General features: G+C 37.9%; 1 long non-coding RNA gene across 1 annotated transcript; it reads right to left on the bottom strand.

Annotated features, from left to right (window-relative positions):
* Positions 1-3,784: 3,784 nt before the first annotated feature.
* On the bottom strand, positions 3,785-14,870 carry LOC140500656 (uncharacterized). Its single transcript, XR_011965820.1, has 3 exons — positions 14,790-14,870; positions 8,316-8,380; positions 3,785-4,003 (listed from the first exon to the last, which is right to left on the bottom strand). It is a non-coding gene; the product is annotated as an uncharacterized lncRNA (long non-coding RNA).
* Positions 14,871-15,047: the final 177 nt, after the last annotated feature.

A 15,047-nucleotide genomic window follows, 5' to 3' on the forward strand; every position in this document is an offset into this window, starting at 1 on the left:
CTGAGTTCCTCTGCTTCAGGTCGTTACCTTGCAGAGAGGGAGGCCCGGCAGCTCCTTTCAAGGACAATGGGGAAATCTCCCCACGGGCGCCCAAGTCCTTGGACTGAGCTGTCAGCCGTCTCTCAGAAAGGTCACAGATCCCGGACGAGCCCCCAAACTGTGTGGGATGGCTCAGGTCCCTACATAAATCAATTACTCAGAGGCCTCTCAAAGTGATGACAGAAAAGAGTTTTATTCGATTCTCGAGAATCTGGACAATCCCACAGCAGTTCACCTGGAGTAGGAAAGCCGAAGATAAAAATCAGGACAGTGATTTATAAACCCTAACGCAAGTCCCTCCTCCCCCCCACTGACCATTATCCTCATTAGCTGAGGATATGGTCTTACATTCTAGACACGAGATCTAACCAATCCCTTTGAAATGAAGACATCGAGGAATTACGCAAGTTTTGTCCAATCATTGAGACCCCAGTACACCACACAGTTTTATACCTTATATGGAACTATTCTATTCCAAAAACACTGCAGCCCCGAGCCTCCAGGCCCCACCTCACCCTTGGGAGAAAACCACAATCTGAGGAGTCTTCACCAAGTCTATCCCACTCAGGAGGAAATGTTCAGATCAAGGTACCAACCAGTAGGACATCCAGTGGTGTTGTGCTGGAGACAGTGGAAAATACAGATGTTAAACTCAGAAGAGAGGTCAGGGCTAGACATGTAGATCTATGAATCATCTACATAGAGGTCATAATTGAAACTGAGAAGACAGGAATACTCCAAAGAAAGAAGAACAGGGAAGAAAATAAAAGGGGCAAGGGAAGAACCTTAGAGAACATCCACACTAAGGGGTTGGAAAGAGGAGGAGGAATCAGCAAAGAAGACAGAGGAGTGACTGGAGAGTGGTGTCTGAAGTTAAGAAAGACCAAATAATCCACGGCAGTAAGTAGTTTATAGTATCTTGAAAACTACAGAATAGTAAAGGAAGATGACAGATAAAGGCCACTGATTTGGTGATAAGCTCATTGGTGACCATGGAGAAAAGGTAGAAGGGTGCTGCCCTGCCTTGGTTTTTTTCAACTCTAACAAGATGCCACTCCCAGGTTAAGCTCATCATGCTAAATCACATTACCAAGCTCCTAACTCCAGCCTTGCCTGACACCACCTCCCTTAGCCTTGTTTGTCTTGTGGAGTAGAGGGCTGGAGGGTGGAATACCAAACTCCACCCAATGCCTTCCTATACAGAGGACAGAAATTGGACTTTATGGCTCACTGCTGCCCTATTTGGTTCTTTCAATACCATGGGACAGAGGACCTGAAGTGCCTTTGGTGTATCATCCTGCCTCCTTTTGTGTATTGTTTCTCCTACTTGTACATTAGATTGCTAGCTCCTTGAGCGCAGAGCCTGACTTTCTTTTTATTAATTGCATCCCCAGAGCTTAGCACAGAGAGTGACACATAGAAAGTTATTAGTAAATGTTTATTGGATTGGAGAATGGATGGGAAAGAAGTGGAGGGCACATCAGATGGATAACCTTTTCAAGATGTTTGGCAATGAAAGGTATAAAAGTTAAGGGACAACAATTAAACAAACTAGAAGGTTCAAGGAAAGTTTTGTTTTAGGACTGAAGAAATGTATTTGTTTCTAGGCAGAAGAGAGGGAGTTAGTGGTGAGGGAGGGACTGAAGAGGCTTGAGAAGGGACCTGGAGCAAGGTCCTGAAAGAAGTGGAAAGGAAAGAGATCAAAAACTAAGCATGAGCCTTGGTGAATAGAAAGGTACTTCCTCTTCTGTGACCCTAGGAAAGGAAAGGCAGGACAAATGGTTCATGATGATGGTTTCAGCAACACTGGAAAGGAGTTCACATAGGATTCACATAGAACTGAAGTTTTCTGAAGACAGTAATTCCTTTTTTTTTTATCTTTGTATTCTATGAATGATGAAGTATGTTTCACAAAGTAGTTGTTAAGTCAGTCAACAAGCATTATCAAGTCTTGATTATATGCCAGGACCTGAGCTAGGGCTTAAGATACAAATACAAAGAAAGGCAGTTCTAGCCCTTAAAGAGCTTCCATTCTACAGTTTGTCGAGTTAATGGCAGCTTGGTCATGTGCTTGTTATTCACTTTGGGGGTGGAGGGATTTGAGCTTGGGTAGTGGTGAAAAAAGGAAGCAAATATTTAAGAAAGCTTCTTGGGAGATGAGATAAGAAGGTGATAAACAGTGGGGCAGAATTGCTAAAGAGTGGCAAGGGCCTAGCTGAAGCTACATGGGATAAAATCTCAACATATTTTTATATGTTCCATTGAGTCTTTTACAAAGGAGGCATTTATTAAACATTTGTCAAAGGAATGAATAAACAATGGTTTCATAAAAGTTTCTCCAGTTGTTATAGGTACATATGATGTCTCCCTAAATGGTACAATCTCCTTGGGGGGAAACATGCATCTTACATTTCCTTTTTATTCTTCAACAATGCTTCTGAAAATATCTCGCTCATAGTAGGTGATTGATGGTAATAACTGACATTACATTCACGAAGACTGTGTGATAATGACTACAGTTGTTTTTATCCCTGTTTTACAGAGGAGGAAACTGAAACTGAGAAATTAAGTGACTTATGCCGGATACTCAGCTAGTGAATATGTGAACTAGTAAGCATTTCAAATCTAAGCCTTCCTAATTCCAAATCCAGTGCTCTATTCATTCCATCATGCTGCCAGGAATGCTGCTGTTGCTGTTCAGTCATTTTTCAGGCATGTCTGGTTTGCCATTTCCTTCTCCAGTTCATTTTACAGATAAGAAAACTGAGGCAAACAGGATTAAGTAACTTGTCCAGGGTCACACAGCGAGTAAGTGTCTAAGGCCAGATCTGAACTCAAGAAAATGAGTCTTCCTGACTTCAGGCCTGGTACCCACCTACTGCCTTGCCACCAGGAATATAATGCATTAAATGATTGATCACTCCCCAATTAATATAATGGTCCACATGGTATAGTGGAAAACCTGTTAAGACTTAGAACTCTGAGGCATTTCCAAATTGAACTACCAGTACTTTGGCCTTTCTCTTTCTTCCTTCAAAATCTGGACTCTGCACTTGGACCCTCAGTTCTAATGGATGAGTTTTCAGTTTAAATTACCTGGAACTGAGCTACCCCACTACTTCCTGGCCATGTTCAAACCACATAAGCTTCTGTATATGTACTTGCTCCTATTCCTCCTTTCCAATTAAAGCTCTCCTCTATGACTAATCTTCCTTTATTTGAATATAAGTTTTCCGAGGGTAGGAATTATCTTGCTTACTTGTATTTGCATCCCCAACACTTAGTATAGTCACTGCTCATAGCAGATGCTTAATAAATCTTTTAAATTCAGTCAGTCTGTCAGCTGACACCTGGTTTCAAGTCTGACTCATACTAGTTGTGTGACTATGAGCAAATCACTTGGCTTCTTCATCTATAAAATGAGGATAATACATACCTATTATAAAAGATTGTCGTGAAACAAACACACTCAGGATTGTTATGTATAAAAGCATTCTGCAAACCTTAAAACATTGTATAAATATCAACTATTATTATTTTGTATTAGTAAAGAGCACATCCCAGCAGGAACAGGATGCCAAAAAGGTAAATGTTGAGAGCAAGATTAATGTTAAAGGTTCAGGATGGAAGACCCACCTACTTAATCCAGGCCTTCTTAGGTTGGAAACCGCAATAGGGGTAAGAGGTCTGCTGGTACATATTCACCGACTGGCTTTCTGTGGGGAAAAACTGCACACATGACACATTTTTAAGCTTAACATTTTATTAATATTTTCTCCATCAATTCCTTAAATCTAGACAATCAACAGAACAATAAATCAAGTCCTGATTCACAGCATTTGCTGATTTCCAAGATGTAAATGTTCATACTGAAAATTTAAGAATTGACTCTAGAGAGCTCATTCCAGCTGCCCCCTGAATGAGGAATTCAGCACAGCCAAAGCAGCAAGAGATCACCTGACATCTAGGAATGGAGAAAAGAAAGAATTTAACATCCTCTACAATCTGGCTCTTACTTACCTGTGGAGCCTTATTTCCTATTATTCCTCTTCATGAATCTATTACATTCTAGCCAAACTGGGCTACTGTTCCTCAAACTCAATGATTCATCTCTCATCTCCAAGCATTTTCACAACCTACTCCTCATTCTTGGGGTGCACCCCCTTCCCACATCTGTCTCTCAGAATCCTTGTCTTCCATCAGGTGCTATCTTGTCCATGAGGTCTTTCCTGAGTTCTCCTCCTGTTGGGGGTGGAAGCTCAATTCCATGTGGACAGTCTCGGGCGGGTAAAGGTGGGAACTTCTAAATCTTAGAGTTCTCACAAGACTCCCCAGGAAACGACTGGGAATCGAGGTGAACCGAGCTATCTTGTGTATTTCCGCCTCTTCCCGTGAGAAACGTGATGGGAGGAGCATCGCCACCCTCGAGACTGTCCTGGATCTGGGCACACCTATTGTTATCTACAGGCACGGTATTCAGGTGCAAACTACACGGCCGGAGAGCTTAATTAGGGTCAGGAAAGCCTGAAGGTGCTCTTAGCTCGAAGGGGCCCTGACAGGACAGAAGGCTCTGTTTTTCCTCTCTTTGCTCTCCCCTCCCCCTCTCTCCCCACTTATACTTCTACTTCCAATCTCTTATTGTAAGATCTTTGCCTCCTTGGGAGATTCTTCACTCCCTCCTAAGGAAGAATTCCCCTGCACTTGTAACTAGACCCTGAAATAAAGCTCAACCCTTGTTCGACTCTGGAACGTCCTTTCTCTCATACGAGCATCTGGTTTGGCCAACCGAAGACCTCGGGATAGAGGTAAGAAGACTCGGGTAGCCCTCAGGCCTCTAGGCCTGGCATCCTCCTTCCCTTCCCTCTAATTGTGAGTGGTTTATCCTCAATCTTCCTCATACTATACTTATTATTTGTACTTCCCAGTAGAATGTAAGCTCCTTATTTTTTGTTTTATGCCTGTCACATAGTAGGGGCTTAATAGATATTGTTAAATTGAATTAAAAAGAGAGGTGGCAAATTTCAACAGATAAAATTAACCCAAATCATAAAATTGCCTAGGGATTTTCCTACCTGAATAAAGAAAGCCTGCACTTACTTTATCAGGGGAGTGAGGAAAAGGTAGCAGCACCAAGATCCTAAACAACCTGAAGGTCTCCAAAAATGGCACCAAACTTTTTTATCATACTTAGTTACATAGTACAGGGCTACATAAGCATAATCAATTGAAAGTTAACCTCATAAACCAAAGAAACTTGGATATAAGTTCTGCCTGTAAAGCACACCAGCTGTGTGATTCTGGGCAAGCACTTTACCTCTCAGTACTGTTGCCAGCTCTCTGAAACTGTGGTTATAGAGAAGGTTCTACCAGCATTGGCAGAAGGAGTTCTCTCTAGTCTCTGTCCAATTATATATATATATATATTTTTTGTCCTAACCTAGACTGTGGAAAAGGCAAACAGTGTGGTCAACTCCAGGGATCAATTCTGAAGCTAGCATTGATGCATTAAAAAACCAGTGTATAAAAGGAAGTGGAGAGTGGCAACTCCAAATTTATAATAATAAGCTTTTATAAATAATGAAATGGCTAAACAATGAGAAAAAAACTGAAGATCATTTGAGGCTTCATGAACAGGCTGTAAAAATCTGCAGAACACTAAATTAGAGGGGATGAGAAATTGATAGATCAAGATAAAATACTACAACTCTTCATTTTATATTCTTTTTCCGGACTCTTTCCTCTGGATATTTATACCAGGCCTTCTCTAATTTGATGTCCTAACAGGATGATACCTGAATTTTACCTTGAATATTTGGCTAATAATCTATTCACTCCTCCCTCAAACATGTGACATGATCCAATTTATCCCCAGCTGTCTACAGAACTACAATCCTTCCTGCTCAGTCTAATCCACAGTGTAGAAATATTATATTGTTTTTAATTCATCTCTTCCTTTTGCCCCCATAGATTAAAACTAGGTCCTGATGATTCTTTTTCTGCATATCTTTGCTAACTAGCCTTTGGGTCTATCTGCCTCAAGTCTCTCTCCATTCTGATCCATACTCCATTTAGCCACAAAAGCGATTGTCCTAAAACTATGAATCCTTTCATGCCATCCCTCTACTTAATAAACTCCAGTGGCTTCCTGTTGCCTCCAGGACCAAATACAAAATTCTCTATTTGGCATTCAAATTCCTTCATAACTTAGCCTCCTCCTACCTTCCCAGTCCTCTTAGACCTAACTCCAATTCTTTTTGATCCAGTAGTGCTGATCTCCTTGCTGTTCTACAAACAAAACACTTTATCTCTTGCCTCTGGGCATTGTCTCTGGCTGTCTGCTACCAGGCCTGGAATGCTCTCCCTCCTCTGCTCAAACTACTGCCCTCACTGGCTTCTTTTAAATCCCAACTAAAATCCCAACTGAATTCTACAGGAAGCCTTCCCTAATCCTTCCTAATTCCAGGGCTTTCCCTATGTTATTTCCTGCTTATTCCTGTATGTGCTTTGTGTCTATAGTCTCTCTCATTAGATTGTAAGCTCCTTGAGGACAGGGACTGTCTTTTGCCTCTTTTTATATGTCTAGTTCTTAGAATAGTGCCTGGCACATAGTAAGCACTTAACAAATGTTTATTGATTGATTGATTGCCATTTCCACAACAGACATACTAGTCTATCTTCATATATATTAGGATATAAGGTCCTTAAGGGCAAGCAAGGACCATGTCATCTGTGGCTTCCACAAAACTCCTAAAAAATTCCCATTTAATTTCTTATGCTGACCTGTGATATACTGAAACTGTGATGTAGAAAGTCTAATGTAGAAGTGATAACTATAATATCAGAATGGAAATTTTCCTGTCCTCGTTCTTTTGCACAGGATACTTGCTCCTAATGGCTTCTGTTGTCACATTTTTTGCATTCCTCTTACTTTACAAAGTATGTTATTTGAGTGTCAAGGCATTTCTTTTTAGTCATTTGTTTATTCATTTGGTCATTAGACAAAATTTTGTTGTGTAACTCTATGAAGTCCCCCAAACCAAAGAAATCACAGATCCAGACTTAAAAAAGAAAAATCCTTCAGTAACTTTGAAGCTTAACTTAGTATATGGAGTCTCAGAAGCCCTTAGCTCACATCCCTTTTAGGAATGTAAGAGACAATTCAAGAATTGCAGAGTGAGCACTAGATTTTGTGTCAGAGGACTGGAAATCATAGCATGAGGAAACTGAGGTTAAGTGGCTTATTTAAGATCAAACAGGTGCTAAGTGACAGAGCTACAATTTAAACTGGAGCCCAGATCCTTTCAAATCCAATCTTACCTGGATGTTAAACTGTCATTTGGAGTTACTACTTACTACCTCTGCGATCCAGGACAAGTCATTTAATTTCTCCAGACCTTAATTTCCTTATTTGTACAATAAAGGGATTGGATGAAACTCTATAATCTTATAGTATACATTAAATGCTGAAATCTCTTGCCATATTGTGGTTCCTAAACGTCATCATTCCCCAAAAAAGAATTGGTCAAAGGCTATGAATAAAAAGCTCTTAAAAGAAAAATTCCAAACTATTAATATGAAAGAATACTTGAAATCACCAATAATAAAAGAATTATAAATCAAAACAGCCCTGAGATTTCACTTCATACCCAGGAAAAGTTGTGGAAAAACCTGCACAACTTTCAAATTCCTCAACTTTATCCCTGAGGCACACGAACCATAATGTCAGTTGAAAGGCATTTATTTGCAGAAAATATTGAGTAGTTTCTTCCCAATGTGTAGCCTGTAACTGTGCGACAGAGGTTGCAGACATAAGGAGGGAAGTAATATCTGTGGGTATGGTGGTCCATTTGGGAAGTTTTAGGATTTTAGTGACCACTTGTTTTTAACTTTTTTAAAAAATAAAGAACACATAAGACTTTCTAGGTACAGAAGATCATAAGTTTGACACTTCAGTTTTTGACAGGCTGAAATGAGGATCCTCACCTATCACAGACAGGCTGCAAAATAACTGAAGAGTTTGGGTTCAAAGGATGTTCATGCTGCATAGGTGTGAATCATAACTTCCTATCTTCCATTAAAAAAAAAAATCTCAGCTTCCAATGTGGGTGTTTAGGTAAAGAGAAATTTGTTTTGAAAACAAAAATAACTGATTACTAAATGAGTCAGATTATCTCCTGAACTTTAAGGATATGTTAATTACATTTTGTATATTATATGTCGTATACAATTGTTCCATTTTGGATGAATGTAGTTTTTTTTTTTTAATTTCCATTTACCTTTATAAGACAGAAAATGAGAAAATTGTGCAATGCTCCGAAATGTACAAAAAATGTAAATAAATCTGAAAAAAAAAAAAAGACAGACATTAATACATTGTTGGTGGAGTTGTGACTTGATACAACCATTCTGGAAAGTAATTTGGAATTATTCAGATAAAGTGACTGAAATGTCTTTTGACCCAGAAATTCCATTGCTAGGCATATACCTAGCCACTGACAAGAAGAATCCATGTATACTTACATACTTATAGCAGTACTTCCAGTAGCAAGAAAAAATTGGAAACAAAGTAGATGTCTATCACCTGTAGAATGGAATGGCTTAACAAATTGTGGTACATGAAGGTAATGGAGTAGTGATAAGATAATAATTGCGAAGTGCTTAGCACAGTGCCTGGCACATGGTAAGTAGTATAGAAATGTTAGCTATTATTTACAAGAACATGATGAATACAGAGAAGCATAGGAAGACTTGTGAACTGATACAAGTAAACAGAACCAGTAAAACAATATATACAATAACTGCAACAATGTAAATGGAAAGAACAATAACCACAAAACAAATGAAACTGAAAGTTGTAAAAGTATAAAAGACAAGCTTGGCCTCAGTGAAGTGATATGACAAGATACATCCCTTCTCCCTCACTTCCTCTCCCTTGCAGAGGTGAGGGATACATGGGTAGGAGACATTACATATACTTTAGATTTTTTTGGATGGGTTGATCAGTTTTGCTAATTTTTTTCCTTTTCTTTTTTCCTTTTAATTCTGTTATCAGAGGTTTGCTCTCTGGGAGAAGAGAAGAAAACAAGGACACCTAGGCCATGGAAAAAAACAAAAGCTATCAATAAAAATCTACTACTAAATTTTTTTTTTAAATGGCAAAGCAATTAGGTTATAGTCTCATAAATTGCAATATAAGAAAAGAGTCTAATGGATAGAGGGCTAGTCTTAGAGACTAGAACACCTGAGTTCTATCTCTGACAAGTATTGGAAAGAAGGGAGGAAGGAAAGAAGGAAGAAAGAAAGGAAGGAAGGAAAGAAGGAAAGGAAGGAAGGAAAGAAGGAAAGGAAGGAAGGATTTTTTAGGTGTTTACCATGGGACAAGTCACTTAACTTTTCAATGTCCCATTCATCCATATACTAAGTCAGAAGAGTGCTTCTGATCTGAATGGAGTCATGACACCCAGGATTTCCTCACACTGATAAAAGGAGTCCTATAATAAACTTACAACCTACACTGGATGCAGGAACAAAACATTTACAGAAAACAAAAGGGTTATGGTATACTTTGAGTCTAACTCTAGAAAAAGAAGAATCAGAGCATAAGATTTTTGTCAACATGTCCAGCATGGAGCGAAAGAGCAGGTACTCTGACTCTAATAATATAAGTTGTCTGGACAAAAAATAGCCCTAGAATGGAGAAGGGTGATTCACCTCATAGCCACAACTTTATAGAAAGACTAGAGATATTATCTATTATTTTTAAAATCACCTTTCATCTACTCACTATAAATCTTGTTTGCCTCTTGTTATTTCCATATTGTCTCCCTCAGTAGAATGTAAATTCCTTGAGGGCAGCAGGCTGTTTGTGCCTTTCTTTGTATCCTTTAAGTTTAGCCTGTTGTTAGACACAGTACTATACATACCCTTAAAAGCCTCTAATCTTTGTTCTAATTCTGTTCTTATCAAATTACCTTTTAATGTAATTTGGTCTAGAAGGCAGGGATATGCAAATGATTTCCAGAAAATAGTCATCTTGCCAGATACATCCTCCCCTAAAAAAATGGTTTAGTCTTTAATAAATAAATAAGCTTTTAATGAACTTGGTTAATGTGACTTGTTTCCTCAGAGCCTGATCACCACTTAGTGAACTAATAAAACAAACTGAGCCTGAGCTCATCACTACAACGTACAAAGATTCTATGAGGCATTCATTTATTCATTAATTAATATTATTACATGCTTACTAGGTATACCAGAATGTGCAGAAGATTGAGCTAGATGCAAAGATAAATAACAGATTGTTCCAAATGATCTCCATGAAGCTTATGTTCTAGTACAGAAGATAAAACATAAACAGATTACTATTACTAATAATTTCTAAAGATTTTTTATTTCATCAGTGTAAATATTCCTTCCACAATGAATAACCAGAAATAAGACCTTGGTAGAGGATTGCAAGATAAATATGATACAAATTAGAATGTGATGATTGCAGAGAGGAATGTCAAATTCTATGAAATCAAATAAATAAGAAAAAACTTCCAGTGAGGGGATGAAGGAAGTCTTCATGAATGAGGTAACATCTGACTTAGGTCTTGGAACTATGGATAGATGAACACCATCTTAACTGCATCAAAGGATAATGGGAGCCCTTTCCTCCACAAAAATATAGGGGAAGAACAGAGTCTAAAGAAAATGTTTGATTTCATCAGTGGGAATAAACCTTCTACCAATCAGTTCCTCTGTGCCTTAGGAAATGAACTCATAAGGTCATAGTTTTAGAGCTAAAAAGGATCTTAGAGACTAGTACAATCCCTCAATTTACAGATACTGAGAATGAAGTGATTTACCCAAGGTCACACAAGTACACTCATGTCAGAGACAGGATTTTAAGAAAGGTCAGCCCACTTACCACTGCCTGTGGTAGATGATAAAAATTAATTACTGGAGGCCCGATCTTCCATGCCGCTCCAAACCAGACCACAAAGAACAGCCTTCCCAATATTACAGAACCTGACAGAGCTTTAGAAGTCATTTTACAAGTGACTTGTCTAAGGTCACATGGGTCCTTAGATAACATTTACTATTTTGGCTTAAACAGTAAGCAGCAGCGTATCTGATGAATCCCAGTTCAGATTTAAGGCCTGGATAAGGGGCCATTCCTATCTTCACATAACTTCTGTTGTATATGCTCCCTTTTCGCCTTTGACACTGCCACCAGACCTGATGCAGGCCCTAATCATCTCAGGGATGAGACACTACAATAGCTTACTGGTTGGTCTCCTTGGGGAAGTGAAGGGAATAAGCAGTAATCAGGCACCTTCTATGTACCAGACACTGTGCTAAGTGCTCTACAAATATCTCATTTGCTATTATTATCCTCATTTTGTAGTTGAGGAAACTGAGATAAAGATTTTTTCTTTTTTAAATGACTTGTCCAAGATAACACAGCCTGAAACTGTCTGGGGCTGGATTTGAATTCTGGTCTTCCTGAATGCAGGCCCAATGCTTTAACCTCTGCACCACTTAGCTGCCTCCTTGCTTTCTGTCTCTCCTTCTTCTAGCTGTCAAATTAATTTTCCTAAAGCTCAAGTATGACCATGTTACATACACACCATTCCCCCACGTATGTGCACAAACTAAGCAAATTCAATCAACTCAGTGATTCTCGATTCCAAAAATGAATATAAACCATGTTTGGCATTTAAAGTCCTCCATAAACTGGTCTCTTCCTCCTTCCTATCTATACAGTCTTACACCTCATCCCACATCCCAACTCTGATCCAGGGACACTGGCCTCTCTGCTTTTCCCCACACTAGACATTCCATCTCTGAATCCACATCTTATCATTGGATATCCCCCATGACATGAATGTTCTCCTTCCATATTTCTGCCTTCTGGTTTCTCTGGCTTCTTTCAATCCCAGATTAAGTCTCATTTTCTGAAAGAAGCCTTTCCCTAACCTCTTTCATTCTAATGTCTTCCCTTTTAATTTCTTTTCAATTTAACCTACATGTAGCTTGTCTGTATATGGAAGTTTGCCTGCTGTCTTCTCCAGTAGACTAGACTGAGCTCCATGGGAGCAGGGACTATCTTTTGCCTTCTTTAGCACAGTGCCTAGCACATAGTAGGAACATAATAAATGCTCCTTGACTGATAGATCACTTAAACAATTGTTCTTAGAAAGGCACCTCACTGTACTCCTCTATACCTTCACTACCCTCCCTGTAATTGTCCAAACCAAAATACCCTTCCTGGCCAACAGTGTTGTTTTCCACTATTAGGATGTAGGGTCCTTAAGGACAGGAACTCGATTTGTATTCTTAGCACTGAGCAGCCTAATTAGTACTTACTCTTCATTCAATCAACCAAATTGATTGATTGATCCTTGGCATCTAGTGAGTACTTAATAAATACTTATTCATCCATTCATCAATCGTTAGGAAGGAAGCTTGGTGAAATGGAAAGATTGCTTAATTTAGAGTTAGGAGACCAAGTCCCTGCTTCCCCATTTGTAAGATGAGGGGGTGATATAAGTCCTTCTAAAGTCCATTCTAGATTTATACTTATGTTCTGCCAATGCTACTCCTCAGAATGAATGTCCTTCAGGATATCAAATGCAAAAAATACAGTAAACTTTCTGAATGCCTAAGAATTTGGTCACTAAAATCTTCAAGGTAATTATGAGGATCAAAACAGAAAATATGCAAATCCTAAAGCATCCCATATCACTTATTACTATCATTATTATTATCTACAAGTAGAGTACATTATTTCATTACTAGAAGGAATATTTTTAAAGTATCCCCTTCCAATGGATCAGCTCTCCTGAGATCTTGTCATAGAGTGGGCCTTTCACAGTTTAGCTGAAGACATCATTAAAGCAATCTTTTATATTATATACAATCTTATGGAGTATTTTTGGTGTCTTCTAAATACCAGTGGCCTGAAAATTATCTATAAAAATCTAAGAAAGTTTCAGTGATGAAACTTCTCTAGAAAACTGCAGTCTATTCACTGAGCTGAAAACTGAATGGTCATGATGTCATTATACATTTTTAAGCACCCACAGGGTGATGCTGTATATACATTGAGAAATTATTCTGTCCCACAGCTTGCAATCTAAAATTAGATAAACACAGCCAAACCAGATAAACATAGACAGCACTTTGATTTTTTGAAGAGGGAACTGAAAAGCAAAAGGAGGCCAAAAAAGAAGTTTATGGGAAAAGAAATAGAAGAATACAGAGAATGCAAAGAAGTGCAGACAAATAGTTGATTTACTTTCTTTATGCCAATTATCTTTATCAGATTGTAAAAAATAAGTGCTATTACTGACTAACCACACACTAGTTATATCTGTCATTAAATTAGTTCTGTGAGGATTCTAAAACATTCAATGTCAATAAATTAATAAGTATATTAACACTAAAGTTTTCCTCTAATGCTTCCTTAAAGAGTGGGGGAGATCTTAGTGTCTTGAACTTTATTTTAGAACTTGGTCCTACCAAGCTGGGAAAGGCTTCGAGAATGGAGAGATGACAGACTGTTACGTCTGTCATCCAAGAACCAGCCTAAGCTAAATTCAAAGCGATTTGAACCACCTTGGCCACAGGCTAATGAAATTTTTGTCCACAACAATTCTACAAAACTGTCTATAGTTCATTCTAAAGTCTACTAAGCTGGAGTATGAGACTTACTGATGAAATTACAATCCTGAAGTAGAGTCACAAAATAAAGTATTTTCTCTTTTAAACTATGAATCATAGTATTTGAAATATTTTTATTTTAATAAGAAATGTCATAACCCAATATAAAATTATCTCACTGAGTCATAATTTAAATTCTTTTGCCTTTGGTTTCTACTTTGGTTTCCTTTTGGTTCAACACAGTAAGAATTTGAGCAAACTTTTGCCTTATTTTTAGAGTTACAATGGAAATGCTGCATTTATTAGTCTCAAAATTATAAAACATCTTTTAAAAGAACCTACGATAAACTATTTACCAGTAGGGAATAGGCCTGGTTTGTTGTTTTTCCTATTTTTCTTTTGTAGTTCTTTATATCACCTCATATATTCTCTGCTCATCAGGCTTTAAAAAATATATTGACAATAACTGATTTCCATACAAAAGTCTAATGATGGCTATCATACATGGGAAAGAACATAAGACTGGAGAGTCCCCAGTCTATTTGCCATTTAAGGGGTGACTGTAGGCAACTTCTCTGAGTTTCCTTTTCTTTACCTATAAAAATTGGATAATATAAAAACTGATAATTTTTAATTACTATCTCAAAAGATTGTTGTAGAGAAAGTGCTTTGTAAGTCGTAAAGAGCTTTACAAATTCAATTTCATCATTTTATAATAGTTTCCAGATAGAAACATAAGCTTATGCCCCATTGTTTGCTTAATGAAATACACAAATCAATTGTCAATTTACTACTATAAACTCAACATTTACAGGAAATACCAAATAAATCAACAATTAAGCACAAGATTATAAGTTTAGCTCTGAAAAGGATGTCATAGATCATTTAGCTGAACATCCTATTTATAAAGATGAGGAAACTGATGCTCAGAGAAAGTTAAAGGTTACTCAAGTTAAGTAAAAGAGGCTGAATCTAGACCTGGTTCTTTCACTTCAAATCAAGTGCTCTTTCACTTGTAAAGTTTCCCTGCCTGTTAGCAATTAACCACCAATATTCAAGTTATTACAACATTTTGTTCCCCAAAACTATTTTATTCCTACCTCAAAATGAAAGTGAACTGGCCATGAAATTCACATGAGAAATCCTGGACTATCTTCTAAGTGGGCACGTAGTTAGTTTGCTTCAGGAAAGCAAAAGGAACTCTTTTTCCCTGATGGGAGTTTGCAGTTCGGGTGCCTATTAGTTTTTTCGTTATTGGTTTTGTATTTTTTTTTTTGCATTATAAGGACACCTATCTTTGTAATAACGACGTCATTACCGTAATATGCCTGCCATTATTTGATCTTTAGCATTGCTAA

This window comes from Notamacropus eugenii, chromosome 4 (genome assembly GCF_028372415.1).
Source record: "Notamacropus eugenii isolate mMacEug1 chromosome 4, mMacEug1.pri_v2, whole genome shotgun sequence".
Classification (NCBI taxonomy): domain Eukaryota; kingdom Metazoa; phylum Chordata; class Mammalia; order Diprotodontia; family Macropodidae; genus Notamacropus; species Notamacropus eugenii.